The sequence below is a fragment of the Salvelinus alpinus genome, chromosome 9 (assembly GCF_045679555.1).
Source record: "Salvelinus alpinus chromosome 9, SLU_Salpinus.1, whole genome shotgun sequence".
Classification (NCBI taxonomy): domain Eukaryota; kingdom Metazoa; phylum Chordata; class Actinopteri; order Salmoniformes; family Salmonidae; genus Salvelinus; species Salvelinus alpinus.
This window is the reverse complement of record NC_092094.1, coordinates 6,040,071-6,058,749: the sequence shown is the minus strand read 5'-3', so window position 1 is coordinate 6,058,749 and position 18,679 is coordinate 6,040,071. Positions and strand designations below refer to the sequence as shown.

The window sequence follows — 18,679 nt, the reverse complement described above, 5'->3', positions numbered from 1 at the left end:
CTTAAAACCAGTAAACAAATTGATGTAATTTCGAATATTTGCAAGGAAAATCTCCCCTGTCCCTAACAGAGGATCTATGCAAACAGCACTCGCATAGCCATGCTAGCCTCGAACTATTGTTAGCCCTCACCTGAGAGTCTGCAAGGTAGCTATCAACAGCCATTGTCAGCCAATCCAGTAGGGGTTGGAAGCTATAGCCAGCTTCGATTGGCCAATATCAACGCGATGTAGTAGAGTACGAGTCAAAACTTCAGTTTCCCCCCCACCCAACTTCAGTCCTGCCGTGTACAACTCCATCGCCCACTTCGCTTCCCTTCATTGAAGATGAATGGGGATCCGTTGTTTTATCGCCACCAAACGTGCTAGATGTGTTTTCAGTGTAATCGTTTTCGCTCCCCAAGTGAGGTAGAAATGAAAGAGAACTTCAGCGATGTCAAAGTTGACGAGGCGTTCATTCCACCGATGTATTACATTCTGATAAGCAAGGCTTTATTTAGTAGGTTATTCTAAAGAGCATCAAGTAATAACAGAAGGTTAGATGCATACATGCAGCGTATTATATACAAATGTACTAATAACCTACCTAATGTCGGGATTTCCTCCCCGCAACTCCCTGTCAAAAATAAATAAATCGTTCCGCTGTCCCTGGCCAAATTAGGAATATTCTGTTTATTCATAGCTGCAGGGATACTTGTGAGCGAGATATCAAAAGTGCTGATCGATTTATCGGGAAGAAGACCTTAACCGGAATATGAGCTATTATCGGGAATATTGGTGGTGACTGTTTCATCAAAGAATAATCAGAAGTGTCAAATGGGCAAGCGCCGTTGAATTTACCAATGCGTGATTCTTGAAATTCTATCAAAACACACATTCCACCAGACGCTACATAATTACCTCATTTTGCCCTCAATCTACCAATTTAAGAGATTGTTTATTTGTCCAAAGAAGTTAACATATCTTTCAAATTTTAAAAAAGACATTCAACTACGCAAATCGACTGTTCAACAAAACCGAGTTATTGATAAATAAAAATAACATGCAAAGAAATGTTGAGCGAAACAAACGGAAGTTTGTGTCTACTTACAGTCTAGAAAGCGAAGACAATCCAGAGTTTTCCTTTCACTGGTATTTGAACAGCAGCTTTTGAGTTGTGCTCTATGGGGTTTGCAAACAGTGGGGTTGGAGAATTCGACGGATGTATGCAGGTACCGTAATGGGAGGTATGCACAAGAGAGCGCAGTTCATTACCGTAATATGTAGACTACTCGTTGCCGTGTGTGGGTTTTTCATAAACCCCGTCTTATTTTGAGAAATGCAAATCACTATGCAAACATATAGCTATGCTATTTTATTAGGGAATGAACTAATCAATCAATCCAAAAACTTTTTACATCAGCAGTTGTCACAGTGCCAGCCTAAAACTCTAAAGTGCAAGCAATGCAGGTGTACTGTAGAAGCACGGTGGCTAGGAAAAAGTCCTCTTTTGGCTGTGCGTGGTGGAGGTTATAAGAGCCAGTTAGTAGCCCATGTGCCTCACCCTAATAATTTGGTCCCTTTCCCCCTCATAACTTAGTCTACTGTTCTGACTTGGTGGTGCACATGTAGCCTATAACCTGTTTTAGAGAAATGTCATTATCGAATATTGTAAGAGCTTTCATTGTCTGCTTATGTGCCCCTTTATTTATCCTACGGTTCTGACTTGGTGTACGGGGAGAACACTGTAAGAACGGCCCATGTTCTGAATTCTGTTGCTGTACATTTTCAAAAGTGCTGAACAATTATATTGACTATGTACGTCTTAGCTCGCTCATTAATGTCTTAATCAAAATTACTGATTGCCTCTTATCCGCTCATCATTCCCTTATGCCATAGTTTGTACATCTCAATTGTCAGTGGAAACCACATTTGTTTAATTAAGCAAGTCTGCTATATCAGCTATGTGTTTTAAAAAGGCTGTAAATGAGGCTGAATGAACTGTTTGGCTGCCAGACAAGGCTCCGCTGATAACCAGGTGTAGAGGTGGTAAAGATTCACTCCATGGTGCTGAAAAGAAAGCTCTGCTGTTGGAACAGCTTTATGTAGACCCTAACAGTTTGTGGGCACTGTGTGTCACCGTTATAGTGCAATTAATGTACTGTTTAGTGTTGTGTTGTGTATTGGCTTTGCTGGCATGCATAATTTTTTTTAAATAGATGGAGCATAGCTAAGATCTCAAAGGACACCAGATAAGACAGGAGAATTACACCAGATAAGACAGGAGAATTACACCAGATAAGACAGGAGAATTACACCAGGTACGACAGACTAACCCTAGCCCCCCGACACATAGCCTATTGCAGCATAGATACTGGAGACTGAGAAGGGGGGGGGGGGGGGGCATGTCCAAAGTTACCATCGGACAGGGCCAACCAGGTAGGATATAACCCCACCCACTTTGACAAAGCACAGCCACCACACCACCAAATGGATATCAACAGACCACAAACTTACTATCCTGAGACAAGGCCAAGTATAGCCCACAAATACCTCCCCCATCTCACAAGCTCAAGGGGATGCAAAACCGGACAGGAAGATCATGTCAGGGACTCAACCTACTCAGGTCAAGTATAGCGGGAAAAAATCCTGACACGACGTGATGCACCCCTCCTAGGGACGGCATGGGAAAGCTCGAGTAATCCAGTGACTCAAGCCCCCGTAATAGGGTCAGAGACAGAGAATCCCAGTGGAGGGGGGCCCGGCCAGGCAGAGACAGCAAGGGTGGTTCGTCACTCCAGTGCCTTGCCGTTCACCTTCGCATCCCTGGGTCAGACTACACTCAATCATAGGACCTACTGAAGAGTCTTCAGTAAAGACTTAAGGGTTGAGACTTAGTCTGCGTCTCTCACATGGATCAGCAGATCATTCCAGAAAAATGGAGCTCTATAGCAGAAAGCCCTGCCTCCAGCTATTTGCTTAGAATTTCTATGAACAAAAATACCTCACAAGATGGCGCCGATAAATTTGCAGTATTTTTTTAAAATGTTATTATTTCTCACCTTATTAGCTCAGAAAGTTTCAAGCTGGGAACTTTAATAAAACAAAATCTGAGGAAAACCCTAGCGACGTTTTTTTTCAACACATTGCCTGCGCTACTCACACATCAAAAACTCTTGACCGTTCCTATTCTCCCAAGGCCCTCCTCCACCCTCCCTTCGGCAAATCAGATCACGCCTCCATTCTGCCCCTCCCTTCCTATAGGCAGAAACTCAAACAGGAAGTACCAGTGGTAAGGACTGTTCAACACTGGTCTGACCAATCGGAATCTATGCTTCAAGATTGTTTTGATCACGCGGACTGGGATATGTTCCAGGTTGCCTCTGAGAATAACATTGATGTATACTGCCACGGTGACAGAGTTCAACAGGAAGTGTATCGGGGATGTTGTTCCTACTTTGACAATTAAAACCTACCAAAACCAAAACATTGCAACACTGAAAGCGCGAACCACCACATTTAACCACAGCAAGGTGATTGGGAATATGATTGAGTACAAACAGTCCAGTTATGTCCTCCATAAGACAATCAAACAGGCAAAAACGTAAGTACAGAGGCAAAGTGGAGTCGCAATTCAAGGGTTCTGACACAAGACGTTTGTGGCAGGGACTCCAAACAATCACAGATTAAAGAAAAATCCAGCCTTGTTGCGGACACCGACGTCTTGATCCCAGACAAGCTAAACACCTTCAAGGAAAACACAGTGCCGCCGACACATGTCACCGCTCCTGAGGACTGTGAGCTCTCGTTCTCCGTGACCAACGCGAGACATTTAAGCTTGTTAACCCTCGCAAGGCTGCTCGCCCAGACGGCATCCATAGCCTCGTCCTCAGAGCATGTGCAGACCAGCTGGCTGGATGTATTCAATCTCTTCCTATTCCCAGTATGTTGTCCCCACTTGCTTCAAGATGTCCACCATTGTTCCTGTACCCAAGAAAGTGAATATAATACAACTATCGCCCGTACTATCTCCCCGTAGCACTCACTTCCGCCATCATGAAGTGCTTTGAGAGGTCAAGGTTCATATCACCTCCACCTTACCCGACACTCTAGACGCACTCAAGTTTGCATACCGCCCCAATAGATCCACCGACGATGCCATCGCACTGCCCACTGCCCTATCCCATCTGGACAAGAGGAATACCTATGTTAGAATGCTGTTCATTGACTGCAGCTCAGCCTTCAACACCATAGTACCCTCCAAGCTCATCATTAAGCTTGAGGCCCTGGGTCTGAACCCCACCCATTGCAACTGGGTCCTAGACTTCCTGACAGGCAAGGTACCCTGTAGTCCCTGTAGTCCCTGCCGCCCCTGTAGCTCCTGTAGTCCCTGTTCACCCATGACTGCATGGCCACGCACACCTCCAACTCAATCTTCAAGTAACACAACAGTGTTAGGACTGATTACCAACAATGATGAGACAGTCTACAGGGAGGAGGTGAGGGCCCTGGCAGAGTGGTGCCAGGAAAATAACCTCTTCTTACAATGTCAACAAAAACAAAGGAGCTGATCGTGAACTTCAAGAGAGAGCAGAGGGAGTACGCCCCCATCCACATCGACAGGGCCACAGTGGAGAAGGTGAAAAGCTTCAAGTTCCTCGGCGTAAACATCACTGACAATTTGAAATGGTCCACCCACACAGACAGTGTGTTGAAGAAGGCGCAACACAAATCAGGAGCATCCTGTCAGGCTGTATCACCACCTGGTACGTCAACTAAACCGTCCGCAACCGCAGGGCTCTCAAGAGGGTGGTGCGGTCAGCCCAACGCATCACCAGGGGCCACACTTCCTGCCCTCCAGGACATCTACATCCCCCGGTGTCACAGGAAGGCCAAGAAGATCATCAAGGGCCTCAGACACCCGAGCCACGGCCTGTTCACCCCGCTACCATCCAGAAGGCAAGGTCAGTACAGATACATCAAAGCTGGGACAGAGAGGCTGAAAAACAGCTTCTATCTCAAGGCCATCAGACTGTTAAATAGTCACCACTAGCCGGACAGTACACTGCCCTGAACTTTAGTCACTGTCACTAGCAGGCTACCACCCGGTTACTCAACCCTGCACCTTAGAGGCTGCTGCCCTATGTACATAGTCATGGAACACTGGTCATTTTAATAATGGAACACTGGTCACTTTAATAATGGGACACTGGTCACTTTAATAATGGGACACTGGTCACTTTAATAATGGAACACTGGTCACTTTAATAATGGAACACTGGTCACTTTAATAATGGAACACTGGTCACTTTAATAATGGAACACTGGTCACTTTAATAATGGAACACTGGTCACTTTAATAATGGAACACTGGTCACTTTAATAATGGAACACTGGCCACTTTAATAATGGAACACTGGTCACTTTAATAATGGAACACTGGTCACTTTAATAATGGAACACTGGTCACTTTAATAATGGAACACTGGTCACTTTAATAATGGAACACTGGTCACTTTAATAATGGAACACTGGTCACTTTAATAATGGAACACTGGTCACTTTAATAATGGAACACTGGTCACTTTAATAATGGAACACTGGTCACTTTAATAATGGAACACTGGTCACTTTAATAATGGAACACTGGTCACTTTAATAATGGAACACTGGCCACTTTAATAATGGAACACTGGTCACTTTAATAATGGAACACTGGTCACTTTAATAATGGAACACTGGTCACTTTAATAATGGAACACTGGTCACTTTAATAATGGAACACTGGTCACTTTAATAATGGAACACTGGTCACTTTAATAATGGAACACTGGTCACTTTAATAATGGAACACTGGTCACTTTAATAATGGAACACTGGTCACTTTAATAATGGAACACTGGTCACTTTAATAATGGAACACTGGTCACTTTAATAATGGAACACTGGTCACTTTAATAATGGAACACTGGTCACTTTAACAATGGAACACTGGTTACTTTAATAATGGAACACTGGTCACTTTAATAATGGAACACTGGTCACTTTAATAATGGAACACTGGTCACTTTAATAATGGAACACTGGTCACTTTAATAATGGAACACTGGTCACTTTAATAATGGAACACTGGTCACTTTAATAATGGAACACTGGTCACTTTAATAATGGAACACTGGTCACTTTAATAATGGAACACTGGTCACTTTAATAATGGAACACTGGTCACTTTAATAATGGAACACTGGTCACTTTAATAATGGAACACTGGTCACTTTAACAATGGAACACTGGTTACTTTAATAATGGAACACTGGTCACTTTAATAATGGAACACTGGTCACTTTAATAATGGAACACTGGTCACTTTAATAATGGAACACTGGTCACTTTAATAATATTAACATACTGTTTTACCCATTTTATATGTAAATACTGTATTATAGTCAAGGCCAATCTTATTTAACTATTGCTGTACATATACTATTCTATCCATGTATTCTTCAGATATACTACATATTCTATCCACATACTGTCCATCATGTCTCTACATCCCACTCTACACTACCAGTCAAATGTTTGTTACACCTACTCATTCAAGTGTTTTTGTTTATTTTGGCAATTTTCTACATTGTAAAATAATAGTGAAGACATCAAAACTATGAAATAACACATATGGAATCATGTAGTAACGAAAAAAAAAGTGTTAAACAAATCAAAATATATTTGAGATTCTTCAAAGTAGCCACCCTTTGCCTTGATGACAGCTTTGCACACCCATTGGCATTCTCTCAACCAGCTTCACCGGGAATGCTTTTCCAACAGTCTTGAAGGAGTTATCACATATGCTGAGCACTTGTTGGTTGCTTTTCCTTCACTCTGCTGTTCAACTCATCCTAAACCATCTCAATTGGGTTTTTGTTGGGTGATTGTGGAGGCCAGGTCATCTGATGCATCACTCCATCACTCTCCTTCTTGGTCAAATAGCCCTTACACAGCCTGGAGGTGTGTATGGTCATTGCCCTGTTGAAAAACAAATGATAGTCCTACTAAGCGCAAACCAGATGGGATGGCGTATCGCCGCAGAATACTGTGGTAGCCAAGATGGTTAAGTGTGCCTTGAATTCTAAATAAATCACTGACCATACCATCACCAAAAATCTAACATTTGGACTCATCAAACCAAAGGACAAATTTACACCAGTCTAATGTCCATTGCTCATGTTTCTTGGCCCAAGCAAGTCTCTTCTTATTGGTGTCCTTTAGTAGTGGTTTCTTTGCAGCAATTCAACCATGAAGGCCTGATTCACGCAGTCTCTGAACAGTTGATGTTGAGATGTGTCTGTTACTTGAACTCTGTGAAGCATTTCTTTGGGCTGCAATTTCTGAAGATGGTAACTCTAATGAACTTATCCTCTGCAGCAGAGGTAACTCTGGGTCTTCCTTTCCTGTGGCGGTCCTCATGAGAGCCAGTTTCATCACAGCTCTTGATGGTTTTTGCGACTGCACTAGAAGAAACTTTCAAAGTTCTTGACATTTTCCGTTTTGACTGACCTTCATGTCTTAAAGTAATGATGGACTGTCGTTTATCTTGGCTTATTTGAGCTGTTCTTGCCATAATATGGTCTTTTACCAAATAGGGCTATCTTCTGTATAGCACCCCTACCTTGTCACAACACAACTGATTGGCTCAAACGCATTAAGAAGGAAAGATATTCCACAAATTAACTTTTAACAAGGCACACCTGTTAATTGAAATGCATTCCAGGTGACTACCTCATGAAGCTGGTTGAGAGAATGCCAAGAGTGTGTAAAGCTGTCATCAAGGCAAAGGGTAGCTACTTTGAAGAATCTCAAATATAAAATATATTTTGATTTGTTTAACACTTTTTTTGGTTACTACATGATTCCATATGTGTTATTTCATAGTTTTGATGTCTTCACTATTATTCTAATGAGTAAACCCTTGAATGAGTAGGTGTGTCCTAACTTTGGACTGGTACTGTATATATTTATTCTCCTCATCCTATTATTTATATATTTCTTAATTCCATTTTGTATCTAGAGCATTCTGGAGCTAGAAACACAAGCATTTCGCTACACCCGGAATAACATCTGCTAAATACGTGTATGTGACCAATACAATTTGATTCGATTTGAACAATAAGGAGGCCTTCGTCTTGTGACCGTAGTGTATGTACGGGCAGGGCCAAATCGGAGAGATGGGTAGGAGCAAGTCCATGTAATGCATTGTAGGTTAGCAGCAAAAAACTTAAAACCTCAGCCTTGATACCATTTGATTCTAGTGATGTACCAGAAATATGGGTTAGGGATGGCGTGGGTGTTAGTTATGTGGGATGTGACTGTATTTTATCTTCAGAGGAACCCTGATAATGGCAGCTTGCTGTCCAAACTGTATTGCACTGGAGCGATAGTGTGCAGCTACATCTGCGTCCCAAATGACACCCTATTCCCTATATAGTGCACTACTTTAGACCAGAGCCCTATAGAACCCTATTCCCTATGCAGTGCACTACTTTAGACCAGAGCCCTAAACAGGGAATAGGGTGCCGTTTTGGACACATCCTAACTCTTTTTCTTCCTTTTTCTTTCTATGTGTTTTATCTCCACCCACACAGAGCTGTCATCCAGCCCCATTCATCCACCCACAGCCCACAGCAACCAATCAGGCTTCAGGAGCTAAACATTCCATTTCATCAATTATGTACGTTGGCTCAGTGACAGATTTATTATCGACTGTGTCAAGCAACAGTTGCATTCAGAGTTCCCGTGTGTATGTGTGTGTGTGTGTGTGTGTGTGTGTGTGTGTGTGTGTGTGTGTGTGTGTGTGTGTGTGTGTGTGTGTGTGTGTGTGTGTGTGTGTGTGTGTGTGTGTGTGTGATAGCTCTTGTTTGTCAATCCTTCAACATCCATTGTCGAGACCTTAAAACACACAGCATAACACAGTGGCAGGGTTGGGTAGGTAACTTTCTACATGTAATCTGTTACAGTTACTAGTTACCGGTCCAAAAATTGTAATCCGTAATGTAGCTTTTGGATTACCCAAAAATCAGTAACGTAAATCTGATTCGTTTCAGTTACTTTTAGATTACTTTTCTCCTTTAAGAGACATTAGAAGAAGACATTAAAAAAAAATGATCCATCCAAACACATTTGGTGTGACGTCATAGTTTCCCTCTAGCTTGTGGGGCAGACCGCCTCAGGTGGAACAAAATTAAAACGTGTACCTTTTCTAATTTTTTTTTCAACGCTGAATTGAATGTCATTGAGAAAACAGGAAGTTGTCATAATGTACGTTTTAGAAAACATCCTTTCTGAATTTAAAAGTAAGAAGTACTCTAGTTTTGCAACAAACAAAAAAAGTATCTGCAATCTGATTACTTTGTGTTAGCTGGCAACGTAACGGATTACAGTTCATATTCTTTGTAATCAGATTATATGTAACTGATTACAGTTCATATTTTTTGTAATTAGATTATATGTAATTGATTACAGTTCATATTTTTTGTAATTAGATTATATGTAACTGATTACAGTTCATATTTTTTAAGTTAGTCCTAAATATTTCAAAAACTAAAAGCATTGTATTTGGGACAAATCATTCACTAAACTCTAAACCTCAACTAAATCTCATAATGAATCATGTGGAAATTGAGCAAGTTGAGGTGACTAAACTGCTTGGAGTAACCCTGGATTGTAAACTGTCATGGTCAAAACATATTGATACAACAATAGCTAAGATGGGGGAGAAGTCTGTCCATAATAAAGCGCTGCTCTGCCTTCTTAACAACACTCTCAACAAGGCAGGTCCTACAGGCCCTAGTTTCTACATTCTTAACAACACTATCAACAAGGCAGGTCCTACAGGTCCTAGTCTCTACCTTCTTAACAACACTATCAACAAGGCAGGTCCTACAGGCCCTAGTTTCTACCTTCTTAACAACACTATCAACAAGGCAGGTCCTACAGGCCCTAGTTTCTACCTTCTTAACAACACTATCAACAAGGCAGGTCCTACAGGCCCTAGTTTCTACCTTCTTAACAACACTCTCAACAAGGCAGGTCCTGCAGGCCCTAGTTTCTACCTTCTTAACAACACTATCAACAAGGCAGGTCCTACAGGCCCTAGTTTCTACCTTCTTAACAACACTATCAACAAGGCAGGTCCTACAGGCCCTAGTTTCTACCTTCTTAACAACACTCTCAACAAGGCAGGTCCTGCAGGCCCTAGTTTCTACCTTCTTAACAACACTATCAACAAGGCAGGTCCTACAGGCCCTAGTTTCTACCTTCTTAACAACACTATCAACAAGGCAGGTCCTACCGACTAGTTTTGTCTCACCTGGACTACTGTTCAGTCGTGTGGTCAGGTGCCACAAAGAGGGACTTAGGAAAATTGCAATTGTCTCAGAACAGGGCAGCAAGGCTGGCCCTTGGATGTACACAGAGAGCTAACATTAATAATATGCATGTCAATCTCTCCTAGCTCAAAGTGGAGGAGAGATTGACTTCATCATTACTAGTATTAGTATTTGTGAAAGGTATTGACATGTTGAATGCACCGAGCTATCTGTTCAAACTACTAGCACACCCATGCATACCCCACAAGTCATGCCACCAGAGGTCTCTTCACAATTCCCAAGTCCAGGACAGACTACATGGAACTCTATTCCACATCAGGTAACTGATGCCAGCAGTACAAATAGATTTTTTTAAAATGGATAAAAATACACCTTATGGAACAGCGGGGACTGTGAAGCAACACAAACACAGGCACACACACACGCACATGATAACGTACGCACTAAACACACATGTACACATGGATGTTGTGTTATAGATATGTGGTAGTAGAGTGGTGGCCTGAGGGCACACACTTAATATGTTGTGAAATTTGTTGTTAATGTATTGTAATGTTTTTCAAAATTGTATAACTGCCTAAATTTTGCTGGACCCCAGAAAGAGTAGCTGCTGCCTTGGCAGGAACTAATGGGGATCCATAATAAACCCCAGGAAGAGTAGCTGCTGCCTTGGCAGGAACTAATGGGGATCCATAATAAACCCCAGGAAGAGTAGCTGCTGCCTTGGCAGGAACTAATGGGGATCCATAATAAACCCCAGGAAGAGTAGCTGCTGCCTTGGCAGGAACTAATGGGGATCCATAATAAACCCCAGGAAGAGTAGCTGCTGCCTTGGCAGGAACTAATGGGGATCCATAATAAACCCCAGGATGAGTAGCTGCTGCCTTGGCAGGAACTAATGGGGATCCATAATAAACCACAGGAAGAGTAGCTGCTGCCTTGGCAGGAACTAATGGGGATCCATAATAAACCCCAGGAAGAGTAGCTGCTGCCTTGGCAGGAACTAATGGGGATCCATAATTAACCCCAGGAAGAGTAGCTGCTGCCTTGGCAGGAACTAATGGGGATCCATAATAAACCACAGGAAGAGTAGCTGCTGCCTTGGCAGGAACTAATGGGGATCCATAATAAACCCCAGGAAGAGTAGCTGCTGCCTTGGCAGGAACTAATGGGGATCCATAATAAACCACAGGAAGAGTAACTGCTGCCTTGGCAGGAACTAATGGGGATCCATAATAAACCACAGGAAGAGTAGCTGCTGCCTTGGCAGGAACTAATGGGGATCCATAATAAACCCCAGCTGATAGACAAGGACAGTCGCATTTTAAAATACAACGATACACCGACAATACACCTAAAAAACTACTCGTGTATTTGTGTTTGTGTCCCCTCAGTTGAGTAAGAACCATGTTACTGCTTATTGATAAAAAGTCCCTTGTTGACAACCCAGGCAAAAAAAGGCAGAATTAGTGACAAATGGCCAAACTTATTCATAAGGCATTACACAGTACATGTGGTTATAATGCTTTATGCAATAGCTCATAAGGCCTGAACGTGGTTACAATGCTTTATGCATAGCTCATAAGGCCTGAACATGATTATAATACATTATTTTTTATAATTCTTTTAAACCTTTTTTTAACTAGGTCTTTATTTAATTGCCTTTATTTAATGATGAAAATGTTATTCATAGGAAGTGACAGCATAGTAATTCGACAGCTGTTTGACACTGTGGGGTTGTTACACATACACCTGTCTGAGACCTATTGACATCCATTACAAAGAATCAATCCCCCCCCCCCCCCCCCCCCCGTGTTCCCTTTGATTTTCACTGTGTTCCCTTTGATTTTCACTGTGTTCCCTTTGATTTTCACTGTGTTCCCTTTGATTTTCACTGTGTTCCCTTTGATTTTCACTGTGTTCCCTTTGATTTCCACTGTGTTCCCTTTGATTTCCACTGTGTTCCCTTTGAATTTCACTGTGTTCCATTTGATCTTCACTGTGTTCCCTTTGAATTTCACTGTGTTCCATTTGATCTTCACTGTGTTCCCTTTGATTTTCACTGTGTTCCATTTGATCTTCACTGTGTTCCCTTTGATTTTCACTGTGTTCCCTTTGATTTTCACTGTGTTCCATTTGATCTTCACTGTGTTCCCTTTGATTTTCACTGTGTTCCATTTGATTTTCACTGTGTTCCCTTTGACCTTCACTGTGTTCCACTTGACTTTCACTGTGTTCCCTTTGATTTTCTCTGTATCAGATATTTTACATTTTAGTCATTTAGGAGATGTTCTTATCCAGAGAAACTTACAGTTAGTCCATTCATCTCAAGAAAGCTCTGTGAGACAACCACATATCACAGTCGCAGTAAGTACATTTTTCCCTCAAAATTATCAGCATAGTTAGTGCTAGTAGATGTCTTATTTAAGATACTTTTTTAACTCTGCTGTCCTAGCATAAGGGGGAAGCTGGTTCCACCAATGGGTTGGAAGAACAGAGAAGAGCTTGGACTGGTGTGAGTGGGAGATGACCTTCCGTAGAGGTGGGAGAGCCAAGAGACCAGTGGTAGCAAAATGGAGTGCTCGGGTTTGGGATGTAGGGTTTGAGCATAGTCTGAAGGTAGGGTCTTGTAGTTAATGCGAGCTTCGACTGAATGCCATTGGAGTGTGCGGAGGAGCGGGGTTACATGGGAAAACTTGGGCAGGTTGAACACCAGGCGGGCTGCGGCATTCTGGGTAAGTTACAGGGGTTTGATGGCACAAGCGGGGAGCCCGGCCAACAGAGTTGCAGTAGTCCAGATGGGAGATGACAAGTGCCTGGATTAGGACCTTCGCCACTTCCTGTGTGAGGTAGGGTCGTACTCTACGGCTGTTCCGCTTCCTGTGTGAGGTAGGGTCGTACTCTACGGATGTTGTAGAGCACGAACCTGCAGGAGCGAGTCACTGCTTTGATGTTTGCAGAGAATGACAGGGTGTCGTCCAAGGTCATGCCAAGGTTCTTTACACTCCGTGAGGGGCATACCTTGGAGTTGTCGACTGTGATGGAGAGGTTTTGGAGCGGGCAGGCCTACCCCGGTAGGAAGAGCAGCTCCGTCGAGGTTGAGCTTTGAGTGGTTAGCCGACATCCAAGCTGAGATGCATGCCAGGAATGCAGAGATGCGTGTCACCACCTGGGTGTCAGAATGGGGGGAAAGTAGTTGAGTGTCATCCACAAAGCAATGATAGGAGAGACCATGTGAGGATATGACGGAGCAGAGTGACTTGGTGTATAGAGAAAAGAGGAGAGGGCTTAGAGCTGAGCCCTGGGGGACACCAGTAGTGAAAGCATGTGGTGCGGACACAGATCCTCTCCACGCCACCTTGTAGGAATGACCTGCCAGGGTCAAGAAGATTGTAATGAGAGAGATAATGAGAGAGTTGGTCAGAGACCGCAAACTCAAGTGTTTTGGAAACAAAAGAAAGGGTTACCGGTCTGTAGTTTTTGACGTCAGAGAGGTCGAGTTTTGGTTTCTTGAGGAAGGGAAGCGACTCTGGCCATCTTGAAGTCAGTGGTCAGGAATGAGTTGATAAGGGAAGTGAGGAATGGGAGAAGGTCTCCAGAGATGGTCTAGAGAAGGGAGGAGGGGATGGGGTTTTGGAGGGGAGGTTGTCAGGCAGGCGGATATCACTAGCGGCAGGATAACATCTGGAGAAAAAGGGCAGAAAGAGGTCAAGGCGTTGGGTAGTTCTGTGTGAGTGGGCTCAATAGGAGCGGATATCGTCAACCTTCTTTTCAAAATGGTTGACAAAGTCACCCGCAGAGAGGGAGCAGGGAGGGTGAGGATGTGAAGGATTAAGGATGGAGGAGAAGGTGGCAAAGAGTTTCCCAGGGTTGGAGGCAGAGGCTTGACAGTTAGAGTAATAGAAAGCTGCTTTAGCAGCGGCTACAGACGAAAAGGTAGAGAGGAGGTAGTGGATGGATGATAGGTCCTCCGGAAGTTTAGAGGGGGGGGGGGGATGATAGCATAGAAGAGGAGAGACTAGTGTGAGAGGGGCTGAGTGGGTTGGAGGAGAGATGGAGAAAAAAGGAGCAAAGTAGTGATCAGAGACCTGGAGGGCGGTTGCAGTGAGATTAGTAGGAGGACAGCATATAGTAAAGATGAGGTCAAGCCCATTGCCTGCCATTTGAGTGGGGAGGGGACTGGGAAAGAGGGATGTCAAAAGAGAAAAGGAGTGGAAAGAAAGGTGAAAATAAATGAATCAAAGACAGACGTCGAGAGGTTGAAGTCACCCAGTACGATGAGTGTTGAGCCATTGTCAGAAAAGGAGTTTATCAAGGTTTCAAGCTCATTGAGGAACGAAGGGCACCTGGTGGGCGATAGATGACAACAATGTTAAGCTTGAGTGGACAAGTAACAGTGACAGCATCGAATTCAAGTGAGATGAACAGGTGAGCAATGGAAAACAATTGAAAATCTCCACTTAGGAGAAATCAGTAGCCCTGTGCCACCACCGCGATGACCAGATGCTCTCGAACTATGAGAAAACATGTAGTCGGATGAAGAGAGAGCAGCTGGAGTAGCAGTGTTCTCTGGGGTAATCCATGTCTCCATCAGGGCCAAAAGGTCTAGGGATGGAAGGGTAGCATGGACGGAGATAGCCGCCGCTGATAAACTAATGGAGACTAAAGTATTAACACTAAGTGGGGATTGCCTAGCAGAGGTGAGGGACACACCTCTCAGCACTAATTGATGATTGCCTAGCAGAGGTGAAGGACACGCCTCTCAGCACTGATTGATGATTGCCTAGCAGAGGTGAAGGACACGCCTCTCAGCACTAATTGATGATTGCCTAGCAGAGGTGAGGGACACACCTCTCAGCACTAATTGATGATTGCCTAGCAGAGGTGAAGAACACGCCTCTCAGCACTAATTGATGATTGCCTAGCAGAGGTGAAGGACACGCCTCTCAGCACTAATTTATGATTGCCTGGCAAAGGTGAAGGACACGCCTCTCAGCACTAATTGATGATTGCCTGGCAAAGGTGAAGGACACGCCTCTCAGCACTGATTGATGATTGCCTAGCAGAGGTGAAGGACACGCCTCTCAGCACTGATTGATGATTGCCTAGCAGAGGTGAAGGACACGCCTCTCAGCACTAATTGATGATTGCCTGGCAGAGGTGAAGGACACGCCTCTCAGCACTGATTGATGATTGCCTAGCAGAGGTGAAGGACACGCCTCTCAGCACTGATTGATGATTGCCTAGCAGAGGTGAAGGGCACCTCTCCAACAGAGGGGGTATGGACTCCACTCCAACAGAGGGGGTATGGGCTCCACTCCAACAGAGGGGGTATGGACTCCACTCCAACAGAGGGGGTATGGACTCCACTCCAACAGAGGGGGTATGGACTCCACTCCAACAGAGGGGGTATGGACTCCACTCCAACAGAGGGGGTATGGACTCCACTCCAACAGAGGGGGTATTAGTGACCAGTCCATGTCAGTGTTTCAACACTTCACAGCCACAAGTACTGAGCATTTATCAGTTCAATCAGCAATGATTAAGTAGGCTACTAGGTAGAGGGCCAGCACTTAACTAGAATATGCCCTAGCCAGACTATACCAATTTACCTACAATATGCCCTAGCCAGACTATACCAATTTAACTAGAATATGCCATAGCCAGACTATATTAACTTAACTAGAATATGCCCTAGCCAGACTATACCAACTTAACTAGAATATGCCCTAGCCAGACTATACCAACTTAACTAGAATATGCCCTAGCCAGACTATATTAACTTAACTAGAATATGCCCTAGCCAGACTATACCAATTTAACTAGAATATGCCCTAGCCAGACTATATTAACTTAACTAGAATATGCCCTAGCCAGACTATACCAACTTAACTAGAATATGCCCTAGCCAGACTATATTAACTTAACTAGAATATGCCCTAGCCAGACTATACCAATTTACCTACAATATGCCCTAGCCAGACTATATTAACTTAACTAGAATATGCCCTAGCCAGACTATGCCAAATTAACTAGAATATGCCCTAGCCAGACTATATTAATTTAACTAAAATATGCCCTAGCCAGACTATATTAACTTAACTAGAATATGCCCTAGCCAGACTATATTAACTTAACTAGAATATGCCCTAGCCAGACTATACCAATTTAACTAGAATATGCCCTAGCCAGACTATATTAACTTAACTAGAATATGCCCTAGCCAGACTATGCCAATTTAACTAGAATATGCCCTAGACAGACTATATTAATTTAACTAGAATATGCCCTAGCCAGACTATATTAACTTAACTAGAATATGCCCTAGCCAGACTATACCAATTTAACTAGAATATGCCCTAGCCAGACTATATTAACTTAACTAGAATATGCCCTAGCCAGACTATATTAACTTAACTAGAATATGCCCTAGCCAGACTATACCAATTTAACTAGAATATGCCCTAGCCAGACTATACCAACTTAACTAGAATATGCCCTAGCCAGACTATACCAATTTAACTAGAATACGCCCTAGCCAGACTATATTAACTTAACTAGAATATGCCCTAGCCAGACTATACCAATTTAACTACAATATGCCCTAGCCAGACTATAACAACTTAACTACAATATGCCCTAGCCAGGATATACCAACTTAATTAGAATATGCTCTAGCCAGACTATACCAATTTAATTAGAATATGCCCTAGCCAGACTATGCCAATTTAACTAGAATATGCCCTAGCCAGACTATATTAACTTAACTAGAATATGCCCTAGCCAGACTATATTAACTTAACTAGAATATGCCCTAGCCAGACTATACCAATTTAACTAGAATATGCCCTAGCCAGACTATATTAACTTAACTAGAATATGCCCTAGCCAGACTATATTAACTTAACTAGAATATGCCCTAGCCAGACTATATTAACTTAACTAGAATATGCCCTAGCCAGACTAAACCAATTTAACTAGAATATGCCCTAGCCAGACTATATTAACTTAACTAGAATATGCCCTAGCCAGACTATACCAATTTAACTACAATATGCCCTAGCCAGACTATAACAACTTAACTACAATATGCCCTAGCCAGGATATACCAACTTAATTAGAATATGCTCTAGCCAGACTATACCAATTTAACTAGAATATGCCCTAGCCAGACTAAACCAATTTAACAAGAATGTGCCCTAGCCAGACTATATTAACTTAACTAGAATATGCCCTAGCCAGACTATACCAATTTAACTAGAATATGCCCTAGCCAGACTATGCCAATTTAACTAGAATATGCCCTAGCCAGACTATATTAATTTAACTAGAATATGCCCTAGCCAGACTATACCAATTTAACTAGAATATGCCCTAGCCAGACTATATTAATTTAACTAGAATATGCCCTAGCCAGACTATAACAACTTAACTAGAATATGCCCTAGCCAGACTATGCCAATTTAACTAGAATATGCCCTAGCCAGACTATATTAATTTAACTAGAATATGCCCTAGCCAGACTATATTAACTTAACTAAAATATGCCCTAGCCAGACTATATTAACTTAACTAGAATATGCCCTAGCCAGACTATACCAATTTAACTAGAATATGCCCTAGCCAGACTATAACAACTTAACTAGAATATGCCCTAGCCAGACTATGCCAATTTAACTAGAATATGCCCTAGCCAGACTATATTAACTTAACTAGAATATGCCCTAGCCAGACTATACCAATTTAACTACAATATGCCCTAGCCAGACTATAACAACTTAACTAAAATATGCCCTAGCCAGGATATACCAACTTAATTAGAATATGCTCTAGCCAGACTAAACCAACTTAACAAGAATATGCCCTAGCCAGACTATATTAACTGAACTAGAATATGCCCTAGCCAGACTACACCAATTTACCTACAATATGCCCTAGCCAGACTATATTAACTTAACTACAATATGCCCTAGCCAGACTATATTAACTTAACTAGAATATAACCTAGCCAGACTATATTAACTTAACTAGAATATGCCCTAGCCAGACTATACCCATTTAACTAGAATATGCCCTAGCCAGACTAAACCAATTTAACTAGAATATGCCCTAGCCAGACTATATTAATTTAACTAGAATATGCCCTAGCCAGACTATACCAATTTACCTACAATATGCCCTAGCCAGACTATATTAACTTAACTAGAATATGCCCTAGCCAGACTATACCAATTTAACTAGAATATGCCCTAGCCAGACTATATTAACTTAACTAGAATATGCCCTAGCCAGACTATATTAACTTAACTAGAATATGCCCT

General features: G+C 42.6%; 1 protein-coding gene across 3 annotated transcripts in view; it reads right to left on the bottom strand.

Annotated features, from left to right (window-relative positions):
• LOC139584211 (tumor protein p53-inducible protein 11-like) overlaps nt 1-1,218 on the bottom strand; it is a 98,314-nt gene extending 97,096 nt beyond the window's left edge. For all 3 annotated transcript variants that reach the window (XR_011676736.1, XM_071415795.1, XM_071415796.1), the window contains exon 1: nt 1,088-1,218. The gene's annotated coding sequence lies outside the window, so the exon portion shown is untranslated. The remainder of the gene's footprint in view (nt 1-1,087) is intronic.
• Between the last annotated feature and the right edge of the window lie 17,461 nt (nt 1,219-18,679).